The sequence below is a fragment of the Chiroxiphia lanceolata genome, chromosome 2, assembly GCF_009829145.1.
Source record: "Chiroxiphia lanceolata isolate bChiLan1 chromosome 2, bChiLan1.pri, whole genome shotgun sequence".
Classification (NCBI taxonomy): Eukaryota; Metazoa; Chordata; class Aves; order Passeriformes; family Pipridae; genus Chiroxiphia; species Chiroxiphia lanceolata.
This window is the reverse complement of record NC_045638.1, coordinates 111795159-111807526: the sequence shown is the minus strand read 5'-3', so window position 1 is coordinate 111807526 and position 12368 is coordinate 111795159. Positions and strand designations below refer to the sequence as shown.

Here is a 12368-nt window from a genome sequence, read left to right as displayed (position 1 = left end):
GGTGGGACATGAAAAGTCTATCCTACAGCATCCAGGCATGTCACAGAAGCCTATTACAGCATTTTTTATTAACAGTGTAACTGCATTTAATTCTATCCTTTATTAATTTTCCACTGCTCAGCTGTGTAGCTTTAAAATTTTGTTTTACAGAACTTTCTTCTCAAGAGCTCGTCTCTGCACTGCATTCCTTTGTGCTGGAGACATGCTGGGCTAAAATAGGAAGGCTTTATCCCATACAAATGAATTATTTGTTATAAGCAACACATTTCCTGGACTAGTTGTTTGGGTTTTTTTATCAAAAAGATTGAAAAACTTTCTGGGATTCCTTCAGTCTCTTGATCAAATAGTCTGTTTTTTCATGGTACAGCAATGTTACAGTAAGAGGAGGTACAGGAAAAAGAGAGCAAATAGAAAGATACACCCAACAGCTGTGACTAACAAAAGAACTATATTTCATTGCATAGTATTGCTTCTGAAATTTACTCAGTTCATAGAATAAAGGAGGGGAAAAAAACCCACACCACAATACACTGTAAATTATTCAGTGAAATGAATGCACACTGTGTGTGCAGACTTTCTTTTCAAAGTCTTTTCTAAACAGGAGCTGCAAAAGGTTCATGAAACTGTCATGCTCATAAATTGTTTAGCAGATCTGCTACACTCTTCTTGAAAGAAATACACTGGAATCCATAACTTTAGTTGTAATTTGTTGAGTTTTTAATATGTTTGCTTCTCTCAGATTGCATGTAGAACATTTGGCCTCCACCAGAAATAAAACTATAAGTAATATCTGCTTTTTAATTAGGAAAGGATGATGGAGGGGGTTGTATATATTTTTAGCATTAACTATCCCCCACAGAATAGTAATATCACATTGACATGTGGAGGTGACAGAACAATCTACAGAGTAATTTGACATGCAAGGATACCACCTTTCCATGGTTAAATATTCTAATGTCAGCAGACATCCTTTCAGAATTCCCCTCTCTCTGGGCTTTAAGTCCCTGTTGGAAACTGAGAAGAAAAGGTTTGTGACAGGACCCTGAGTCAGCCAGAATTTTGGGCAAACATGCAGATCTCACTTGCAGGCCAGGCTTAGTCAGTGCCTTTATGAATTATACCAACTGCTTCTCATCTCTGGGAATTTCCTCTTTTCCTCCCTAAGGTTTGGCTGAGTGCTCCTCAGGACACATCTTTCCAGAGTAGCATGAACTTCTCAAGCTCTCCTGCCTGCCACATCTTACCCTCTCCCAACATGTCTTTCCCTGAGCAGAGTCAGCAGCACGCCAAGCAAGGGGGCCTCCATCAGAAGTAAAATCATAGGTACCACACCACCTTGTCCCAGGGCTTTCACCTTTAGCACAAGAAAAAATTATAAACAAAAAAACCAAACAAAAACAACAACAAAAAAAACCCAAAAACAAACAGAAGAAACAAAACAAAAGAAAAACCAAAAACAAAAACAATGAAAAAACCTCTCACACACACACAGAGAAAGGAAAACCCAAAATATCCATCTTACAGGTTTGCTGCCTTTTTCCTGTTCTAAAGACCTATCATTGCTCTGATTCCTGACTGAAGGGCTAGAAAAATGCCTAGAGAGCACAACAGGGAAACTATAGATCTTCCTTCAGGGAAGCTATAGATCTTCCTTTAAGCATGCTTTTTTTTCAACTTATACTTGAAGGCAGAGCCAAGCTCTTATTAAAAGTATATTGTAGGTGCAGCTGTGGGAACTTACTCATTTTAATACACATTTTATTATAATTGAGATAGCAAAATTATATAAGAAATTGCTTACTGGCTTCTTTGACGAGCTTTTTCGTCTGTGGGAAGGTTTGCCACAGTGCAGGTCTCAGAGAGGATGGCAGAAGCCTGTTTGAATTTCTGTGGTGTTCATACCTTTTTGGAGTCTGCTATTCCAACCACCTTCCATTAACATATTTTTTCCCTTGATCTACATACCCAGTCACATTAGAAATCCTGTTTCACTGCTGCAGATATTATGTTGTGGGAAAACGTACTTTCTTTCCCCCCAGATAAGGTACACAATGAGAATGTTTGATGCATGGACAGCTCCTACCCAAGTGTGTGTTGTGTCCCAATTAAAGTCCTCAGTTTCTTCCAGTTTCCCAGTTCTAAGAGGGCAGGGACTGTTTTTTGTTTGTAATCATTTTTGTCCTTTTGCATGTGATTTTTTTGCTTTGTTTCCTTTTTATTTGGTATCCCTACCAGTGCCAGTGTGATACCCCAGGGCAAAGGCAGCAAGCTCTAGATGCTTCTTGCCAGCACAACTAGATAAGGTTCCTTTAACTGCTTCCTCTGGAATACTCTCTCCATTACAACACAGTTGCATTGTGTTTGATACCTTTTTCTCTTTTTAATAAATCCAGGCAACTATCAGTTCAGCCCTGCCTTGTGAGCAGGTGTTCTGAAATAAAGGGATATGACAGAATCCCTGATCTCCTCAGAGTTGTGGATATTGTAATTTTTTTTAACATGGACTTGAGCTTTTCCTTTTAGGTTTCCTCCTGTGGTGTGGTGTATTGTCCTGGGCTTTTTGCACAGGCTTATTTATAACCAATAGTAAAAGGTATTTGTATTAACTATATATCAAGTGATCTTCTTTGCTAATCTATGCAGTAAAAAAGAAATGTATAAAGCATATACAAAATTACAAGTAAAGATTGATGTGATGCACCAAAGACTCATCAAAATAAAGATGACTACCTCAGGCTTTGAAAGTTCTGTTCAGAAGGTCTACTCCATTAAGAGAAATGGCAACATTGCAATCTTCAATTTGTGTGCAAATTTAATTACAGCAGATGCACAGGCTGGGCTCCACAAACTGCTGCCATCTCACTCACCAGCATGTCTGATATTACTCTGAGTTGTCTTTCTTTGAGAAGAATCAACTCCTGGAATAATCATGGGATTTAAATAATCGTGCATTTCTTTTTTTTTTTTTTTCCCTAGTTCTTGTAAATTGAAAAACCTTAAAAAGATCTAAAAGTACTAAAAGTACTTCTTGAAAGTATAGTGAACTTTTGCCATTTGGGTCATAATTTTTTCGTGGAAGATAAGGCTGAGACAAGCATTTATGTGGAACCTGCCTCTCTACACCCAAGATCTTTTCTATTATTAGAAAGGTGTGTTTTGACAATTTTCTGTGGGAAATATAGTTAATATATGCACACAGCTCTTCCTGGTGGCTGTGTAACACCAGTTTTATAGTCCATGTGAACAGCACCTCAAAGCTGTTAAGTGTTCCTCTAGGTTTCATTAGCATCCCACAGTTTTATTTGCAGTGGCTGTGTTGGAAGCATCTCCATGGGCCTGGCTGTTTATTGCTCATGAACAATTGCTTCATGTATGCACACGTGTTGTTTTCTTTATGTCAGAGTGCTTCCAAATACCAAATCCCAATTTTCTGTCCTATTAAGTTTTTATAGGCCAATATCTTGCAGTAACATAACAGAAGTTGATAAGACCTCGTGAGGATTCTGGAAGGGTTGTTCCCACACTTATGAGCCATCACAATCATCTCATTTCCACCCAGCTACTAAATATAATTTCACAGTTTTTTCTGCGTCTGAGCATAACTATTTCTACCTGCCTCATTGTTTGTAAGAAAATATTGAAAGGGGCCACATCATGATAGTCTCAATCTTGCATGAGGCATGAAAATCACACGGATTTTTCCCTTTTCCCTAATTTTGCCTTTTTCACTTTTGCTTCCTCCTTTGTGTCAGGTTTTAAAAAGTATTGACAGAGCAGACGAGGGCACTTAATTGATCTTACTGTTTACTTTTACAGGGTTGTGACATTGTGGATTAAGTAAACTATGATGTTTATTTTAGAAATGGGCCAAATGCTGCATGTTCATTGGAACATCTGTGAATTTGGCTTGATGACAATTCCCAGAGCAACAAAATAAAACCAACATTTTGCTCCTGCAGCTTAGTAGTGCTCATGTGCATTTAATCAAATTAATGGTAAGAGGAATGAGATTTAATAGAAAATAAATAAATAAAAAACCCACAAATGCAAGCCTAAAACATGGCACTGAATTTTCATTATGAAAGTTAGTGTACAAGTTAAATAGCGGAAAAGAGAAGTTATTATTAGCTTACTTTCTAATCTTTTGAGCTAAACTGAGTAAAGCAAATGGAACAGATTGTGTGTTCTTAGAGGTTAAATATCTGCGGGTGTTTGTGTTTACAAAATCAGAGATAGGAGATCAACATCGTTCTGTTTTGGGAAACGTGTCCCAGTGTTGCACTGAGAGAAAAGTTTGATTTAGTAAAGTGAACATAATTCATCATTAAGAGTGTAGAGATTCATATATGTTACCGTGGCTTAATAACTTTAGCAACATTTCTCAGTTGTATGTGGAATATCATAAGGACTGGTAGGTATTATAAAGATTCCTCCAAGGTGGAATTCTTAAAGTTTGCATCACATAGTTTATCCTTTCCTGGTGAGGTGCATACTGAGAGTAATTTTGAGTTTTCTGTACCACATTAGAACTGGTTCTGTTTTTCTTATTAATATTTCATTCTGTAAAATCTGTATGGTTTTTTACTTAAGTGAACACACTGTGAAGGCAAAAGGTGTCCACATAAACGTTCATTGGAGTTGACCATTAATTTGTTCTTTTATTTTTATGAGTACAAAATCTATCATAAAGCTCTCTCCACTGTGAGATGGAGGTACAGCCCAGGAAGCCAGAAACTGCATAAGCTGGACCTTTATTTCTTGCTGTTCTACCTTGCACTTTTACTCATATAAATCATTTACAGCCCATTTTTAGTAACAATGAGCATGTAGAAATCCAGTTACTGCCAGTGGCAGTTACAGGTATTCCATGTATTTGATGGCCCTCAACCTCTGTTTTTCCTACTGTTAAATGGAGACAGAAGATTCTTCAGAGGGTTGCCATGAGAGTAATTAGTTATGAGCTGTAAAACTGAAGAGCAAAATGGTTAAACAGTTCTATTGCACCCTTTCCATGTTTAACAAATTTCAGCAAAATCACCTCTTGTTTTTGGAAATATTTATAAAGTACAAAGTGTGAAAATCAACTTTCCTTAATTTGGTTACAGTGCTTGGAAAAATCATTATTGGCCAGTGTACCTCAAATAAATGCTTTATCGTCTTTTATGGAATTATGAAGATGATGAGCAACGATAAAAACCAAAATTGTTTTTCTGACCCCAGATTTTTGTATGGTGCATTTGCTGTGATTATCATGTGTCTAAAGAAGGCAGTTTCAGCACTGAGCTTTTTCAACCCTCAGATGCCAAAATAAACAGAACTATTTAAGCATGTTCATGCTTATTTTTGTTATAGATTTTTAATGAAGCTGCAATTGCCTGTATCCCATTGCTGAAAATCTTAAACAACTGAAAGATTTTGAAGCACTTAAAAAAGACCCAGTATGCCATAAAATACCATGGCATTAGTCCATGGACACACTGTGTTATATTGCAAAAAAGCAATGCACATAAACACTGATCAGTTCACTGCTTCCATTGACTCTACAGAGCTGAGAGAAGTTGAAGACTTATATTTCCCCTGTTCTTGGGTTTCGTTTGTTTATTTGAGTTCCAAACTGTTGATGGAAAGGGGAGGGAGAGTTTGAAAGACTAAGAGAATGTTGTCAACAACTTCATTTAGACAATTAAGACCCTGATCACTTCAGCATCCCAGAGGGAACCTGGAGTAGAAAACATGAGCTTCATAAAAAGAGAGTTTAGGTAAAACAAGGGAACATCTATTCACGTGGGGATGACTAGGAAACCACCTGCAATTGCATTTTCTTTGTAAACAGAGAAAGGAAAAAGAAGTGAGTGAGATACTGCCTCTAAGAATAATGCCTAAAACCACGGAACAAGAGGTAAAGATGTTGGATTGAATCCTATGACCCCAGACAGAGTAAGACTGGAGTTCTACTTTCTTTTTTTCAGCCTAGATAAATCGGCAGAAGCAATAGTGGACACATTTAAAAGCTAAAGATCTGTAGCATCCACTTGCATTCTAGAAACAGCAGAAGTTACCAAATTAATGATCACTTGCAGCCCATCATAACAAAACCGAGGCTTGGCTGTGAAGAGAAAAACTCTTAAATGAGGCACTAAAATGTGAGGGCCCAATGAACAACTCAAGTATGTAGACTCAACTGAATAAAACTGTGCATTTGTTGGTCTGATTTTTCCTTATAATGGGGTGTGTGTGTTATGTTATGTTATAGGTGATTGTGTGATTGGGGATGGAGGGTATGACTTTGTTTTTTTTAAGTTAGGCTGAGTTATGCCAAAAGTGCAGCCTAATCTCCCTTCCATTATTTAAAAGAATACATGCTGCAGAGATATTGATGCTCTAGTTGTGGGGAAAGTTTCAGAGTATGCCAGAAGGTGTGGGAATTTGTTAAGGAGGATAGATGGCTCATCTAGATCAATTTGCCAGAGCACAATCTTAGGGTTGTAATTAGTCAGCTCTCTTGTACCTGGAATAAATCAAGCAGTTCTGGAAATTGCTGATAAGGGATGGTGGCTTCTTTTGATTGTTGTTTTCGGTGGTGTTAAATCACTGAACACAGAGTTTGCCTGACAAGTTTTTCATCTTGATACAACTGCTTTACTGGGTGCAAGTGTGATATCCAGCCTTTGAAGGATTCGAGTTCTTTCACTGGAATTAAAGAGACCCTGTGGGTTGTTGGGAATTACTGAGAATGATCACCAGGCTGCTCTAGGAATTTTCCAGTCTACACCAGAACAAGCAATGGAGTAATGCGTGTGTTATAAAATAAACCCTACTTTGCTGTGAATGAGAAGGTAGGTGGCTTTGATTAGCATTCTGGCTCTTGAAATGATACGAATTTCTGGGTTTGAAGATAAGCTTGAACTTTAGCACTTTACATAAAAAAACCTTAAAAATAAGGAATCAAAAGTATGCATTAGTATTTCACGACTTCATATTTTGTTGATATCAAAGCCAGTTGGTTTTAATTTCCTTAAGTATAGGTCATAATCCAGAAATCAAAGAGAAGGAAGGGAGTAAATTGGTATCTATCTATAGACAAAGGAGAAAAATGCTTTTTCCTAAAATGTCACTAAGTTCTGCTGAATGTTTTTCATTTATTCTGTCCTCCCCAGTGCTATTATCTGAAAGAGTTTACCTTCACATGCTGCAGGCACAGCTGTGCTGGAGCTGCCTGTTGGAATGAATATCACTTTCTTTGTCCACCACAGATTTGGAAATCCATTTCCTATCTATATATGAATATATGTATATATTCATTTTTGAGTACCTAAATGTAACTCAGATGATTGGGAAAAAAAAAAGAAAATGTCAGTGCATATGATTTTTATAGCACAAAAAACCACTTCCTGCAGGAGTTGCACCCATATATTTTGCAAGCTTGCCACATAAGCACGTGACTGCCATGCACCTGTGCCTGAAGGCAGGAGTTTAGCCAGCTTTGGCATAAATGAATGCTAAAAGTTATTTAAATGGCTATCTCTCAATGAATTTGTGGTTTAAGTGGCTTTGTTATTTGATGACCTACCTCTGATAAATTAACATTTCTCAATAAAATAAAAAATAAAAATAAAAAATAATTAAAAAAAATAAAAAAAAAAATGAAAACTCCCTGTTTTCCATGATTTTGAACTAGATAGTTTTTTTGATTTGTTTTTTTTTAGTGAAACGAACACACTGGGTGTGGGTTTTTATCTAAAAGGTCAAAACAGTTTTCAGGTACTTTGATGAAGTTTTTCGTGAACTTATGAAGGTCATGCAAAAGTTACCACTTTAAAAAGTTACCACTGCTTAGAGGGTGCACAGAAATTCATGGAAATTACCATTCCAAGATAAACCACAGCTGGTCTAGCACCAGTGGCAAGTCTGATGTCAGAGAACAGTCATGGAATCACTGAATGTTTGGGGTTGGAAGGGGCCTTAGAGATCACATGGTTCCAACCCTCCTGCCATGGGCAGGGACAACTTCAACTATCCCAGGTTGCTCCAAGCCCCATCCAGCCTGGCCTTGGACACCTCCAGGGATGGGGCAGCCACAGCTTCTCTGGGCAACCTGTGCCAGGGCCTCACCACCCTCACAGTAAAGAGTTTCTTCAGTATATCTGATCTAAATCTCTCATCTTTTCATTTAAAACAGTTTTCCTTTGCACTATGACTATCTAGAAGTGCAAGAAGTCCCTCTCCCTCTTTTTTTATAAGCCCCCTTCAAGCCCTGGAAGGCCTCAGTGAGGTCTCCCTGGAGCTGAAGAAATTTTTCCCAACATTCAAGTATCCAAGTGTAAAATCTGCAGTATCCAAGTAATTTCTACAATATCCAAGTGCTACTTCATCAAAATGTTTCCTTCTGATGATGTCTTACTGTAAGATGTCATGGAAGTGACAACTAATATATTACATGATAAAGTAAAATACCCCCTGAGCAAGGTAGAGAGATGATAAATTATGTTAATATGTTATTCCCATTTTATTATCATCAGTCAGATGACAATTTAGTGTGATGCATCATCAGAAAAACATAATCTAGTAGGGTATTATTCAAAGTGTTTTGCCATCTGGGGATTACAAGGAGCAAATTTAACTGACTTAGAGGACAAAAGGTATCCCAGTGCTGCAATTCACGAACATCCTAAACTAAAATATATCAAGGTATAGGAAAGAAGTACAAAAGTCTGGGAAATGTTGCTATTGTAAAGGTCAGAAGCAGATTCACCATGTTTGTAAACCAATATTATGCTTGTATAAACACTGTATATTAAATTGGCCTTGCCATTAGTGTGACTGGAGCTGCATCAGTCATTGCTTTGTTCTGCTAAGTCACTGATGATGGTGAGGTAGAAACTACCTTGATGTTCAGGACCCTTTATTCAAACAGTTGCCAGCTGTTGATGTAGTTGAATATGGATATCTGCAGGAAGGCTCCATCACATTCCTGTGCCAAAGTATTCATCATCAAACAGTTGGTTATCCTATCATTCAACAATTTGCATGCTGCCATGCTGCAGTGATCTATGGACAATACCAGCATGTCACTAAACCAAATAGAAATCTCAGAGAAACTCTGTGGTAAAACAGCCCTAACTTGGACTGAGAACTACTCTCGTGTGTTCATTACTCTGAAATTTTTTGGTCATATGCTTCATCTGTGTTTGTGTCACAGTATGATAATGCTGAGTTGTACCTTCTACTGCAACTGGATGCATTCCCTGGTAAGAGAATAAGGAAAAATTTCTTTCACCAGAAGCTAAGTAATTATACCCTCTGTCCTAGGGCTCCATTACAGATATCAACTGCATTTTCATGCTACAGTTATTCTAGTTCTCAGGCCGTCTTCTGCAACCCCAACAGTGTAACTTCTGGTCTTCTCAGAATCTCCCCATGGCACCTTCACAGTACCTCCAGCTTCTTGCTGTGCTCCACCAGTTCCTCTTCCCTGGTAAAGCTTTGGTCCCTTCCATGTCCCTGTGGCCTCATACGATATCAAATCACTTATAAGTCTTCAACATCCATATACCTGTCTCCCTAGCAGTCCAAATGTTGGCGAGCTGGGCAACTTGTGTTGTGCCTGAAATTGTGCAACCTGATCGGCCCTGGAGCTGCTGCCCAACCCAGAAGTGTGGTAGCATATTGAGCTCTTCCATCAGGAGAAATACTGTGATCTCTGCTTTGCTTTGGTTATGGCTCTCATTAAATATGTGGGAAATACATGAGGGACCAGCTGCCCATGTGTAGAGGTCCAGTTCATTCTGGGATACCACGGGCAAACAGATCTCTGCAGAGAACTGGCAGACACGACACAGTGAGGGACCTGCATTTTCTTTAAGTGCCAGCTAGTGAGCAAGTGACAGTGCCTAAAGGGACACCAGACCCATGTTTAGGTGATTTGATATAGCCTTTGATGTCTTTCCTGTCTCTGCCTTTCCACCATTCATGTCTCTTGAAACTGCCATTGGTTCAGAGGTGCCAGCGTGGGGGTTGGCTGGCACACGGACGTGCTGGGGGTGCAGCTGTGACTTGTATACCTCATTTCCTTGGAAAACCAGCAGGGTGGCACTGGGAGCATTTTGGCTTATTGATATGGTTTGAAGCTGGCTCCCTGCCAAGTCTCCAAACCTTACCACCAGAAGTCCCACCCCCCCCCAAACCTCAGGGAGAAGAGGGAGAAAAACAACCAACTAAGAAAACCCAAAACGAGAGAGACAGCTAAAGTGATATATAAAAATATATTTACACTTATGTTACAATTGAAATATATACAATTTAAAATATATACAATTTCACAAGGGAAGGGGAAGGGGGAAGGAAAAGGGAACAAAACCAAAATAAAATATATATGTATATATGTATATATCCCAATCTAAGCCCGAGATCTAGTAACTAAGAGTTAGCAAAGAAAATATCCCACCACTCTCCTTGGGACAACCGAGAGTCGCTCCGGGACGATCGCCGGCAACCTCCGCCTCCCAAGGTCGACAAGGCCCTACCAGGCCTCGCTCCCCAACACGGCAGACTCAACAGCAGGGAACCTGCACCTCCAAGCCACCAGAAGGAAAGAGAGCGAAGGCCTTTCCTCCTTTCTTCTTATAGTCTGGCTTACGTAAAAATCGTAGGGAATACTGGGTAAATCTGGGCCCTTCCTTGGTTACAAACTGGTCACCAAGGAAGGCCTAGACCAAACCACCACACTTATTGTGGGAGAAAGAGCTGGTTACCATCCTCTTCTCTGATGAGCCTCACTGCCCATCCTGACCTTGGCAAGCCATCGCTCATCTTTGTCTCTCTCCATCCCCAGATGGGAGGGCAGGATGGTGCCCAGCATTTGACAGGTCCCTGGCCCCTGTCATGCTTCTTGATCCATGGCCCTGGACTCAGCTGCTTCACCTTCATCAGCATCTGTTCTCCCATCTCCCCTACAATATATAAACCATATTTTTGTACAGTGTGGGCTCACTTAGAGACATGAAACCTGCATGCTTTCCAACAGTCTGGGAGTGCTTTTATTCCTTTTTTTTCTCTTTTTTTTCCTAATGAAATTATTTATTGCTGATGAAAGATATGATACCCAAATCTTTACAAGACACTGTCATGTCTCTAGGGAGTATACATAAGACTTCCATGTGCTCATCCAGCAGCCAGCCCCCAGCATCTCAAGGCAATACTTCTACAGATTCTTCTCCTTAGTACCTGGTCCTTTTTCCTTTGCTAAAACTTACTAACAGTAGAACTGTTTATTTTCTTTTATCAAAGGATACCCATAAACATGGATAGAGACACAGAAATGTAGAGATAGAATCAACAACAAAAAAAAGATGTCTTGTGATCTTTCAGATAGCCATCTACAGTCACACTGTTTCACATCAAAGAACACCTCAGTTTGGGTGACTTCCTTTAAAGTTAACTTTTTAATGTTTTTAAATTTCCTTTTCCCCAAAATGCTGTTGACGTGCATCACCCACTTTTTTTCCAGTTGCACTGTTAACCATGTGTTTATATTTTAACTGCAAATAAATAGAAATCATAGGAAGAGAATAACAGCCTGACTCAGACAGCCACAGCGCTGGTGAGCTCTGAAGCTTGTCTCCAAAAGGCAAAGAAATAGCCAATACCACGCAGGACCATAATAAGAGAGTGCACATGCTGTGCACGTGATGCATTCTTAGTTTGGGTTATTGAGCTTTTAGTGGTCTGTGGCTCAAAGACTTCTTTAAATCAGAGGGAGGTCTTTATGTGTAATATCTTTCATGAACATTTCTTCTGTAAGTTTACCAAGTTGCTTTTGGAGATGTTTGTATTTTTAGAGTCCATGACATCCCATAGCAATGTTTCTTTTAAAAAATGGTTTTGTTAACATTTTTAACCTGCTATTTGCCATTTATGTTTGATGTACCCTGGTTCTCTGCTCTGCATCTATTATCTGATCCATTTATTCAGGATTGTGTGGACCATTTTTACTTTTTTTTTATTCTGTACTTTTTATCACCCGTCCTGTCTTTTTCTACAGATCTGTCAGTATTCGTTGTGAGAGGAAGAGGAGGGGCAGGCACTGATCTCTTCTCTGTGATGACCAGTGACAGGACCTGAGGGAATGGCCTGAAGTTGTGTCAAGTGAGGTTTAGGTTGGATATTAGGAAAAGTTTCTTCACCCAGAGGATGGTTGGGCACTGAACAGGCTCCCCAGGGCAGTGGGCACAGCACCAAGCCTGACAGAGTTCTAAAAGCATTTGGACACCACTCTCAGGCACATGGTGTGACACTTGGGGATGGTCCTGTGCAGTGATTAGGGTTGGACTCCATGATTCTTGAGGGTGTCTTCTATATTCTGTGTTTCA

The 12368-nt window shown here is 39.2% G+C and overlaps 1 protein-coding gene across 6 annotated transcripts in view; it reads left to right on the top strand.

Moving 5' to 3' along the window:
• EPHA6 (EPH receptor A6) overlaps positions 1-12368 on the top strand; it is a 455633-nt gene that overhangs the window by 409244 nt on the left and 34021 nt on the right. The gene's annotated exons all lie outside the window — the stretch shown is intronic.